General features: G+C 47.3%; 1 long non-coding RNA gene across 2 annotated transcripts in view; it reads left to right on the top strand.

Annotated features, from left to right (window-relative positions):
• Positions 1-12,713, top strand: part of LOC134912512 (uncharacterized) — a 146,403-nt gene extending 133,690 nt beyond the window's left edge. The window contains exons 4-5 of one of the 2 annotated variants that reach the window (XR_010176978.1): positions 12,381-12,420; positions 12,577-12,713. This is a non-coding gene — a long non-coding RNA (uncharacterized LOC134912512). Of the gene's footprint in view, positions 1-12,380 lie in introns of both variants that reach the window. The other variant, XR_010176977.1, reaches the window with a different exon arrangement.
• The last annotated feature ends 223 nt before the right edge of the window (positions 12,714-12,936 follow it).

Below are 12,936 nucleotides of genomic sequence, written 5' to 3'. Positions count from 1 at the left end.
ATGCTGGGATCCCCATTCTATAAGAACTCCACCTTGTCCCTGGCGCCTTGGTGAACACCTTCTCTCTAATCAGGAGACTAAGAACTCAATTGCTCAAATGCTTACTATGTATTTAGAAACAAATATCCCAGCCGACACTTTTGTGTTTACACATTGGTGCGCCCTCAAGGCAGTAACTCGTAGATCTGCGATTCAGGCGGCTGCATGCCTGCGTAACCAGAGGGAGGCCTATCGGAGGGATGTAGAGTCTAGGCTGACAGTCCTTGAGAACAAACTCAAATCCTCCCCATCTGATAAATATCTTTACTGAGAACTTCTTAAGGTTAGAGAGGAATGGAATGTACTTGCTCTAACAGAAGTTCAAAATAATCTATTTCGGTTGAAACAGAGGTTTTACGTTGAAGGAGATAGGGTGGACAGATTATTAGCTAGGAAACTAAGAGCAAAAACTGCAAAGCATCGGGTGAAGGTGGTCACCAATTCCCAGGGTACAAAAGTGACAGACCTGTTAGACATAGCTTCGGCCTTTGCCAGCTACTATGCCTCTCTGTATAATCTTAAAAAATTATTCTTCGACTCCACAACCAACGCCTGAGTAAATGAATAATTTTGGGGGGAAGATGTCTCTGCCCAACCTGGGGAAGTTAAGATCTCCAGACCCTGGGACTCCCCTAGTCGGAGAAAGAACTCCAACAGGTTATTAGAACCCTTCCAGCACACAAATCACCTGGCCCAGATGGCTATATTAACAAATTCTATAACTGCTTCCAAGAGCTTTTGATCCCGGTGTTGATTCAGGTTTTCAATGAAGCCTCTACGTTGGGAGTTTTCCCCACTGAAATGTTGGAAGCTAGGATAATCACATCCCCTAAACAGGGGAAAACCCGGCTTTAGTAACTAACTACTGTCCGATAGGGACTTCTATAAGTATCTACAAGTATCTACAATTCCGTCACTGATTGCATAGCGTTACACCTACCCCCCATAGAGTATCCTATCTTTCTAAGCACCTACGGGTTTTATTAGGTAGAGTGGATAGTAAAGGGGGTATTAGTAGGTGGTATAATTTCACTACTGGCCTCTATTCGCCCTCAAAACTAAACTCATTAGAGAAATGGGAAAAAGATCTTGTTTGCATGATCTCAGATGAGGAATGGCAGGGGGTGTTCCATACCTAAATCTAAATGCATGTCCCATATGGAACATTTTTACATCGCTTATATTCAACCCCATCGAGACTTCATTCCATCTGGCCATCCACCTCCAATATGTGTTGGCGCAATTGTAATAATGTTGGTACGTTACAAATTTTTGGTCTGCGGTATTTACCCTTTTATCTAATGTTCTGAGATTTCACATAACCCCACTACCTAAATTAGTTCTTCTTCATATATTCCAAGATGATCTCATAATTGGGCCATATTTTAATTTCATCCTAACTGCTGATAGCACAAAATTGGCGCACATCCCAAAAATATGCTAATAAACTGACCTTATGATCTCCTAGTAATATCAGGACTAAATATAATGAAGTTTAACAAATGTAAGAGTGCAAAGCATGATCATAGTCAGTGACATCACTACAGTAGTGCAGGCTGCACCTAGGTGTCACTCTCCTAGCGGTGACACCAAAATGCCGGTTCCTCCCCAGTGACAATAGTCGGGTGCTACACTCAATGCCGGTGACAGAAGGGAACACCTGTACTGGGCCCCAAGGATCAGAGGGGACCCAAGGATAGGCCACTTAGTGCCCGGCAGTGATGTGAGCCATCTTGTCCAAATAGGGCAGTGAGCTATAGACGGTGTGGGCACACCCTCAGAGTGACAGGAGCCTCTCACAGTAACTGGGCAGCGCGTGTGTGCACCCACTTTTCCAGGTCCAGCTCTGTTGCAGGCAGTTACGGGACATGGCAGCAACTCCACTGGCCAGGATTCCCGTGCTCTGCGTCGGCCAATTTTGGTTGGGTGTGAGGGCCGCATGGCAGGGCCGGTGACAGGGGAGTCAAAGTGGACACCTGTATTGGGTCCCAAGGATCAGAGGGGCCCCAAGACTATGCCGATTAGTGCCCAGTAGGGATGTGAGTCGCCTTGTCCAAATTGGGCAGAGAGCTGTAGTTGTGTGGGCGCAGCCTCAGAGTGAAAGGAGCCTCTCACACACAGTGACTGTGCTGCGTGAGTGAGCGCCTGCTCTTCCGGGTTCAGCTCTGTTGCAGACAGTAAAGGGAAATGTCAGCAGCTCCGCTGGTCAGGATTCCCGTGCTCTGCACCGGCCTCTTCTGGTGGGGTCTGCTGTGCAGTGTTTGGGTCTGGGTACTAGGGAGTGCAGCACAGGTGAGTCTCTTCCCAGGGTAAGAGTGGCTTGGTGAGGGGATACAGGGCTTTGGGATGGGGTGGGGGAGCTGGGAATACAGCATAGAGTCAATGGGGAGAGACAAACTGTGGTGTGTGGGGGAGAAAAGAGAGATATACATAATTATATGTGTATAAATAAATATATACACTAACACACGTGGCCTCTTACTGGCGGGGGGAGAAGGTGAATCAGTCTGGCAGGAAGGGGTGAACAGTGCAGTGACCTGGAGGAGGAGGGGTCGGCGCTGGGGCTGCAGATGATGAGGGTGAGGTGGCAGATAATCCGCTCAACTGCCTTATATAAAATTGCGCGCCAGTGGAGGGGCGGGGTCCTGTGATTGCCCCTCCCACACCCTGCACAGTCCATGCACAGACCCCTATGGATAGCTGCTGGTGGTTATTGGTGTCCTCCACCTCCCAGACTGGGCAAGAGCTCAGCGGAGACTGGTGATCTTACACATGCGAGCACTGGTGTATTTAGTGCAGCATCATTATAGCCTGCCCAATACAGATATACAGCATCTATCTATCTATATATATATATATATATGGCAAATGTGAGTAACGACCCCCCCCCCCCCCCCCCCCCCATAATCCAGCCCTGGTGTCCATCACTCTGAGGGGGACACAGAGATATCACTGTCCTGGGCCCCAAGATTTCTCTTGCTGGCCCTGGCAGCACTGTAACATTACAACTTGGCTCCTTTCATAGTGTAGGAGCTGGCACTGCAGATAGTCTCCGGGACCCCCAGAATGATGAAAACGAGGGTGGGGACTCGAGGCCACGGTCCATTCCTGCATGGCCACCAGGGCTGCCAAGAGAAATCCTGGGCCCCGGTACAACAACTTCCCGGGGACCCCCCCTGGAGTGGATGTGGCCACAGTATGTATATTTATCTATTTCTATATATAGGTAAATATATATATATATATATATATATATAGATCTATATCTATATAGAAATATATATAGATCTATATATATATATATTTTACTAATGGTAATATATGGATGCATGTATTACAGAATATTTATATAGAATTTATAAGACACAGTGCCATCACAGTTCTCAGCTCAGTGTCGCAGTCTAACAGACTAGCTCCTGACGAGGTGACCATCCCTGCTGCTGATTCTTACAACTGAGCTGAGCTGCTCCACTTATTAAACCCACAGACCACGCCCAGCCAGCTGCACGCCTACCCCTCCCAGTCCCTGCCCACCTCCCGAAGCTTGCTGATTCTGAAGATGCCATCCAGAGTTGGCTGCAAAGATTGATTCGAAAGATGATAATATAATTTCACGAGATCCTAGCTGTGGAGCGGCAGGTGGAAGTGGCTGTGAGGGACGTCCACGACAAGGGACAAATAGCCCGGTGACACATACATATATCCCCCCCTCCTGGCAGCCCAACCAGCCGCTCACATGCACGCCCACTGATTTATGATAAAGGGGGAAAAAATTATCCCAGCCAAAAATGGCATGCCTGGGCCGGGTAATCTGTACCCCTTCTCACCCTCTCGACACCACTGATGGCCACACCCCTTATTTTTTAGCAGTGCATGCCTTCCGCATGCCCATGGGCTATTTAACCTGCACCAGATGTCACAATGCATAGTGACGCCCCTGATCATAATCCTTTTTCTCTTCTTGTCAAGTGATTTGCAATATCTTTGTGTTGTGGCACTCTAGGAAATCCATAAAACATGAGCTGTTAGTGGTACTTGAAGCCTGAAGTTGAGAACCCCTGATCTATGCAAAGGAATGTTTTTCCTTTGATTTTAGAAATACATTAGGGCAACTCTCATTAAAAAATCTGTCTGTGGTAACAGGTGGGATAATTACTGACCCAGCAACATAGATTTACTCTCACCTGTGCATGATTATAGAAACGCACGTGGGGATTGGAATTGAGAACTCCTGCACTCGGGTAGTACCTAAGTATTACATCTACTGTAATATTAGAAGTATATCCAGTGGGGGTGTGGATTAGAAGATCAATAGTATATAGTCAATGGGTTGACACCAGGGATGCAGTATGATATGCCGGATGTCGGGGCTCGCTGCATTCGCCATGGTTCAGGCCCAGTGTTGCCCTCGGATGTTGGCGTGGATAACCACCCGAGTGGAGATTTCGGCCGGTGGTTTAGATTCCGACCAACGGTATTTCAGCAGGTGTCGGGATTCCAGCATTGGTCTCCTGACAGCCAGGATCCGGACAGCCAGCAAATTTAATGCCTCCCGAAACCAAATGGTCGACACATTTGTTTTTGTAATTTTAACCCTAAAAATCACACACAAAAAAACAAGCAGCGACCATTTCAGTGCAATCATTTGCATGTCATTGACCACTTAACTGTTGACCTTTGGACCCTGTCGACCACCTGGTGTCTATTGAGTATCTATTTACTGTATCTTCCATTCAGATATCGTCTAATGGTGTGGATGGATTTGTTTTACAGTGACTAGTATCACAACAAGTATACTGATATGGGGCAGCCACACCACATGATGCATACAACTCTGCAAACAAGTGAATACATGCATTTTATTTCATGTATGCAGGAGCACATGCACCTGATTTCATCCAACTCTGCATCAAGCTGTATTGTGCACTATTTTATGTGTTGTCCCTACTGTTAAGTTACTTTAAATAGATGGATGCAAAGTAAAACATCTCAAATCAAGTACCAGATTGTTAAATGGAGATTCACAAATACAAGTTAAAAGATTTAAATTGCAAATGATAAACATTTTACAATGGTTTAAAATCTACAGCGGTAAAGCCTGAATTCTGACCTTTTATAATCACTAAAACAACACAAGTCTGCAAACAAAACGTTGGTGGAAAGCAAGGTGTTGGCAGATTGTAGGTACCAGTGGCGAAAGACAGGCATATCAAGTAGTTGCCAAGTGTAGCTGGGCAGTAGGCCAGTCCTGTCATTCTTTTTAAACTGTACCGTCTGTCCATTAATAATCTTGTTTTTTTAATTTTATTTGAATCAAACAGTAAAAATCTCTAGTCCACCACAGAGTTCCCAGTATCTCTTTCGGTTTGTACGATGTACTAATGAAATGGTTGATTCTATATCGGAGTGGGAGAAGGGACCTTCTGACATACCTAGGGGAGGAGACTCGTCACCAGGGGGAGGAGCTACGGGCGAACAGGGTACCCGAAAAGTACGCTCGCCACGCTTCGGGCTCGCCACGCTTCGGGCTCGCTTCGCTCGCCACCTGATTACTAAAGGTAATAGTTGGTGGCGTGGATAGTAGAGGCACTATCCCGCTGGCATAGCTCCTCCCCCTGATGGAAAAGGTCCCTTAGCCCACTTGATTCTAGCATCTACCCTAATGAAATAGATTAGTTTCTCACTCCTGCATAATAGACATATCTTAAGTATTTATGGGATGCAGTCATTGGGGTATATTTACTAAAGCTTCTAAAAACCAAAAGAGGGGAGGTTTTCCATAGCAACCAATCAGATGCTGCCTATAATTTCTCTATTGCATCCTAGAAAATTATAGACAGTGGGGGTAATTCCAAGTTGATCGTAGCAGGAAAATTTTTAGCAGTTGGGCAAAACCATGTGCACTGCAGGGGGGGCAGATATAACATTTGCAGAGAGAGTTATAGGCCCTACACATTGGCCGATCCGCCGCCGAGCTGCCCAACCCGGCAGCGGGGGGCCAGTGACGGGGGGAGTGAAGTTTCTTCACTCCCCCCGTCACCCGGCTGCATTGAAGTGCAGGCAAATATGGACGAGATCGTCCATATTGGCCTGCATGTACAGCCGACGGGGGACCAGCGATGAACGAGCGCGGGGCCGCGCATCGTTCATCGCTGGAGCCTCCACACTCAAAGATATGAACGGTATCTCGTTCATTTATGAACGAGATCGTTCTTATCTTTGGCTGATGTCGGCCAGTGTGTAGAGCCCTTTAGATTTGGGTGGGTTATTTTGTTTCTGTGCAGGGTAAATACTGGCTGCTTTATTTTTACACTGCAATTTAGATTTCAGTTTGAACACACCCCACCCATATATAACTCTCTCTGCACATGTTATATCTGCCCCCCCTGCAGTGCACATGGTTTTGCCCAACTGCTAACAAGGGGGGTCATTCCGAGTTGTTCGCTCGGTAAATTTCATCGCATCGCAGCGATTTTCCGCTTAGTGCGCATGCGCAATGTTCGCACTGCGACTGCGCCAAGTAAATTTGCTATGAAGTTAGGTATTTTACTCACGGCTTTTTCTTCGTTCAGGCGATCGTAATGTGATTGACAGGAAGTGGGTGTTTCTGGGCGGAAACTGGCCGTTTTATGGGCATGTGGGAAAAAACGCTACAGTTTCTGGGAAAAACGCGGGAGTGGCTGGAGAAACGGAGGAGTGGCTGGGCGAACGCTGGGTGTGTTTGTGACGTCAAACCAGGAACGACAAGCACTGAAATGATCGCACTGGCAGAGTAAGTCTCGAGCTACTCAGAAACTGCACAGAGATGTCTTATCGCAATATTGCAAATCTTTCGTTCGCAATTTTACTATGCTAAGATTCACTCCCAGTAGGCGTAGGCTTAGCGTGTGCAAAGCTGCTAAAAACGGCTTGCGAGCGAACAACTCGAAATGACCCCCAAAGTTCCTGCTGTGATCAACTCAGAATTACCCCCAGTATCTGATTAGTTGCTATGGGCAACATCACCTCTTTTCATTTTTAGAAGCTTTAGCTAATTTACCCCATAATGTCAACATTTGCAAACCGGACATGTTGACATGGAACATGTAAAACATATGCAAATTTGTTTTCTCAATTCTCAGAATGCCGACGGTTAAGGATAGGCTGTGGAAGGAGAGGCTAGGGTTAAGCTGCAGGAAGGGACGGTTAGACTGCGGGAGGGAAGTGTTACGCTGCAGCGATAGGGAGTTTAGGGTTAGGTTGCAGAAGGGGAGGTAAGGGTTAGGCTGTGGGAGGAGTGCGTTAGGACATGGGAGGAAAGGTTAGGGTTAGGCTGCGGAAGGAGTGTGTTAGGATGTGGGAGGAGAGGTTAGGGTTAGGCTGTGGGAGGAATGTGTTAGGACGTGGGAGGTGAGATTAGGGTTAGGCTATGGGAGGAGTGTGTTAGGACGTGGGAGGAGAGGTTAGGGTTAGGCTGTGGGAGGAGTGTGTTAGGACGTGAGGAGAGATTAGGGTTAGGCTGTGGGAGGAGTGTGTTAGGACGTGAGAGGAGAGATTAGGGTTAGGCTGTGGGAGGAGTGTGTTAGCACGTGGGAGGAGAGGTTAGGGTTAGGCTGTGGGAGGAGTGTGTTAGGACGTGGGAGGAGAGGTTAGGGTTAGGCTGTGGGAGGAGTGTGTTAGGACGCAGGAGAAGATCTGGGGAATTTGCCAGGATTAACAAGTTGTCCAGATACGGCAGTATCCTGACCCCTTGACGGCAGAGTACCACAGTCATCACCGCCATAGAAGACTCGCGGAGCCGTTGTTAAGCCAAAAGGTAACGCCCGAAACTGGTAATGTAGGTTGCCAATTTCGAACCTCAGGTATTGTTGATGTGACACTACTATAGGAATATGCAGGTAAGCATCCTGTATGTCCAGGGAGACCATGTAGTCCCCAGGTTCCAAGGCCAGAACTATAGAGCGAAGGGTTTCCATACGGAACTTGGAAACCTTCCCAAACCTGTTCAATGCCTTGAGGTTGAGAATGGGCCGGGAGGACCCATTTGGTTTCGGGACTAGAAACAGCAGAGAATAGTACCCCCGGCCCCTCTGCGCAAGAGGCACCTGTACTACGACTCCTGTATCCAGGAGGGTCTGTACCACCGAGTGTAGAGTGTTTGCCTTTGTCTGGTCCAACGGAAAGTCTGTCCGGCAAAATCGATGAGGGGGGCGGTTTTTGAAGGCTATGGCGTAACCTCGAGTGACGACTTCCCGTACCCAGGCATCTGAAGTGGTCTTCAACCATTCCTGGGTATACCCTAGAAGCCGATCCCCCAGGGGGAGGCCCGCCTCGTCATGCGGCAGGCTTATCAGTCTTGGAAGCTGCCTGACGGGCCGCCCAGGCTCTTTTGGGCTTTGGCTTACCAGGTTTGGAAGTGCGGGCCTGCTTGTTGTACGCCTGACCTTTTGCTTTACCTGAAGGACGAAAGGGGCGAAAGGAAGTACCTTTTGCCTTTGACACAGAAGGAGCGGTACTTGGCAGACAGGCAGTTTGACAGTAGTTAAGTCAGCCACTATCTTATTTAAGTCCTCCCCAAACAGAATATCTCCCTTGAAAGGGAGCACCTCCAGGGTTTTTCTAGAGTCCAGATCCACAGACCAGGATCTCAGCCACAATATCCGGCGAGCCAGGACTGACGTAGTAGAGGCCATCTCTTTAATATAGCGAGAAGCTGTGACAATATATGACAAGCATTGTCTAGCATGGTCAGAAGAGATTTCAGCTTCTAACTCCAAGGCCCATGCTTCAATAGCCTCTGCAGCCCATGTTGCTGCAATAGTGGGCCTTTGTGCAGCACCCGTGAGGGTGTAAATCGCTTTCAGACAACCCTCCACACGTTTATCCGTAGGCTCTTTTAGAGACGTGACGGTAGTGACAAGTAGAGCTGAGGAAACCACCATCCTAGCCACATGTGAGTCTACTGGAGGAGGCGTTTCCCAATTTTTAGACAGCTCTGGTGCAAGGGGATAGCGAGCCAGCATCTTCTTTTGAGGCACAAACTTCTTACCCAGGTTTTCCCAGGGTTCCTGACGTATATCCACTAGGTGGTCAGAGTGAGGTAAAACTTGTTTAACCACCTTCTGACGCTTGAACCTATCTGGTTTCTTAGGAGGGACGGATGGCTCGGGATCATCCGTAATCTGTAAAATCAACTTAATAGCCTCCAAAAGATCAGGAACATCCACATGTGAACTACCCTCCCCATCAGCAGTATCTGTTTCAGAATCTGTGGGGTCAGTGTAAGTGCCGTCTTCATCAGACGAGGTGTCCGTGACAGCAGTGGATTGTGAGGAGATAAGAGCTTGCTTAGAGGACCCCTTGGGCTTGGGCGAGCGAGAGTCAGACTTTTAATAGTCAGGGACTGGTTCAACTTATTCAATTGAGCAGATAAGTCATCCGCCCACGGCGGGTTAGCTGCAGGGACCACATACGGTTGTACCGGCATAGGGGGTCCCATAGGGGGTGTTAGTTTATTAACTAGCGTATGTAGAAGCGTGGAAAAAGCGGCCCACGGTGGGTCATTAAGTACCTCGGTTGCCACAGTCCCACTGGGGGGCAAGGAGCCCCCAGAACCAGAGCCCACAGCTGCTATATTCTCCTCATAGGGATCTGTGGCTTTAGCAACACCGCCAGTGTGTTCAGCCCCAGAACCGTTACCCTCAGAAGCAGACATGATGTAACTTGCAGTATCAGGTAACACAGTACAATTGGCAGCAGCACAATACCTCGTACCCAAACCCCTGCGCAGTGTAGTCAGCACTAGCAGAGATAAAGGAGAGATATGGTGACTAAAATCACAGAGAAAAATACGTATTAAAGTATATTTATTATTTATTATTAACAGTTTCTTATATAGCGCAGCATATTCCGTTGCGCTTTACAATTAGAACAACAGTAATAGAACAAAACTGGGTAAAAACAGACAGACATAGAGGTAGGAAGGCCCTGCTCGCAAGCTTACAATCTATAGGGAAATAGGCATAGATACACAAGGATAGATGCTACCTATTGCATAATGGTCCACCAGATTGCTAGGTTCTTAATGGGTTGTATGATGATACCCCACAAAGTTATCCAAGTGTCAGGAGGGTGTGAGACTAAAGAAAGACAAGATATGTGATGTTATGAATACTCTACAGAGGATGTAATTAGATAGGGAAGCACTGAAGGTTATGTGGGTGGGTCTGGAATTTGGTAGGCTTGTCTGAAGAGGTGAGTTTTCAGGGACCGTTTAAAGGTTTGGAGACTAGAGGAGAGTCTTACTGTGCGTGGGAGGGCATTCCACAGAGTGGGTGAAGCCCGGATAAAGTCCTGTAATTTTGAGTGTGAACAAGTAATGCGTGTGGATGAGAGACGTAGATCTTGTGCAGAGCGGAGAGGTCGGGTAGGGATATATTTTGAGATGAGTGAAGAGATGTATGTTGGTGCAGTTTGGTTAATAGCCTTGTATGTGAGTAAAAGTATTTTATATTTAATACGGTAGAATACCGGTAACCAATGGAGGGACTGACCGAGCGGATCTGCAGACGATGAACGTCTGGCAAGGAAGATTAGCCTCGCAGCTGCATTCAAAATGGATTGTAGTGGTGAGAGCCTATGTTTGGGAAGACCGGTCAGGAGACTATTACAATAATCAATGCGGGAGATAATGAGAGCATGGATTAGAGTTTTTGCTGTGTCTTGTGTATATCTTTGTGAAAATCCTATATAAATATAAAACCTGACGCACCAATCCCCCTCAGGTTATAGAATATAGGGATAGCAAGTTGAGTGAGAGACACGAAATGGACACCACTCAGCTAGCTTATGCACACACATATAGTCACAGTTTGTACAATGCAGAGGTTATTACTAACAATAATACTGCACTGGACTAGCTTATATATATAGCTATGTAGTCAATAGATATAACACTGCACAGTAAGAACTGGATGTATATCACAGGGTGATTGTACTAGAAACCCCTGACTAAATGCACTCTTTCTTAACTAACACTGTCTAAAAGGCAGGTAGAATACTTAAGTGTCATGTAAAGTCACAGCACTGACAACCAGGCGGCTTTACACAGGAGGATTTGCCCAAGCAGTCCCAGGAACAGTGAAGCTGAGAGAAATGGTGCCCAGACACTGACAGGGAGTGAGGGAGAGACAGATATGCAGCTCCAGGGCAGGAACATTTGCGGGAAATGGCGCCCTGGGGCAGGGGGAGGGGCTTCAGGTCTAAGCCTTATCCCCCTGCTGGCAAAACCACCAGGTACTGTGGGCTACTATTAAAATGGTTTAGAGAGAAAACCTGACCTGCGCCCATGCCCTGGTGATCTAGTGGGATCGCCTGTACTGCCACAGTGTCCACAACCAGCGCGCGCGGCCCGCCTCCCACTGACCGCGCCGGATCGCAATAAAGTACGGGTCCCGCAAGCGGGACCCACTCACCACCTCCCGAGGTGCGGCCACGCGGTCCCGGAGAGCTCCCGTCATGTGTGCCTGACCGTGAAGAAAACAGGAGCCTCCTGCTGTAGTTACCCGGCAACCAGGGCTCGGGAGTGTACAACGCCGCTGGGGAGAGCTGGAGCTGCAGCAGTGAATGTCTCTGACATTTACACACCGCTGCGGCCCTTGTAGTCTTCACTTTTTCTTCAAAAAAGCTCTTCTTAGGGCTGCCTGGAGCAGCCCCTCTGTTATGTGCCTGCTATCTGCGGCACCAACTACAAAACTGAGCTCCTGTGCAGGGAGGCGGGGTTATAGAGGAGGCGGCGCTATGCATTCTGGGAACAGTCAAAGCTTTTCAGCCTGTTGGTGCCTCGGATCAAGATCCTACTCTACCCCCCTATGTCTATCCTTGTGGAGCCCAGTGTACCCCGCAGCAGAAATCTGAGAACTTACGTGACCAACATCCATAGATGCCATAGTCAAATACTCAGTTAAATCGCAAATGTGATCGTTTATAGGTTGATAGGTGGTCAAGTTTTCCCCTTTTTTAGGAGCGACCCTGTAGTAGGGCGAACTTGAGCTGTGTCGCCTAAGCACTTCCAGCTATGTTAACCCAAACTCCAACTAAAGTAAGTCTAAGCAACACTCCTGCTGCATTATAAATGGACTTTAGCAGGGCCCTCAGCTTACGCTGGAACGTATCTTAAAGCGTGGTTGCAGCTGGGACTGGAATAGTTAACTTATTAGAAAATTTTGAACTAAAAAGAGTCCACTGGTGGCAAAATTTCACAGTAAGTTATCGTGGAAAAGCTAGTTAAACATAAATTGCTTCGCACAGAAAAGCGTTTATTTGATTTTTAATAAACCTCATTTGCTTCCTTATATATTCAGGACTGGCATTGAATCTACAGAAAATAACACTGGGAAAACGGTAATTATGAGACACCTGATGACTACTTGTATGAATTGAACTAGACATGGATGTTTGTAAACCAAGCAGTGCTCTAGAAATAGTCTGAGCACTGTGGCAGCTTAGACGGTGTTACCGTGAAACAGACTTAAACCGCCTCACGTTATTTCCATGCAGCGGACAAATAGGACTTCAAATCAGCCATCACACCTGCCAGCATCGCTCAAAGGGGATCAGGGCAGAGATCCTTATTTGGACCCGTATGTACAAGACACACTGTGCAAGTAGATGCTGTTCCAGTTATTATGCATAGACAGACAGTAAATAAAAAATAATAATTTAAAGTGTGATTGAGTGCACCACATGCTAGTATGTTCAGTATGTCTTACTAAAGAAACCCCATTAACACCCCTGCCCCCTCCAGTGGCCATGTGTTGTAGGCCGACCAAATTCCTGTAGGAAGAGGCAGGAAGTGTAAAATGGCGTCCACAGCTTGTCATGTTATTTTTAATTATTTTAACACACACACCTCAAAAA

Source organism: Pseudophryne corroboree, chromosome 1, assembly GCF_028390025.1.
Source record: "Pseudophryne corroboree isolate aPseCor3 chromosome 1, aPseCor3.hap2, whole genome shotgun sequence".
Taxonomy (NCBI): domain Eukaryota; kingdom Metazoa; phylum Chordata; class Amphibia; order Anura; family Myobatrachidae; genus Pseudophryne; species Pseudophryne corroboree.
This window is presented reverse-complemented; position numbering and strand designations above follow the sequence as displayed.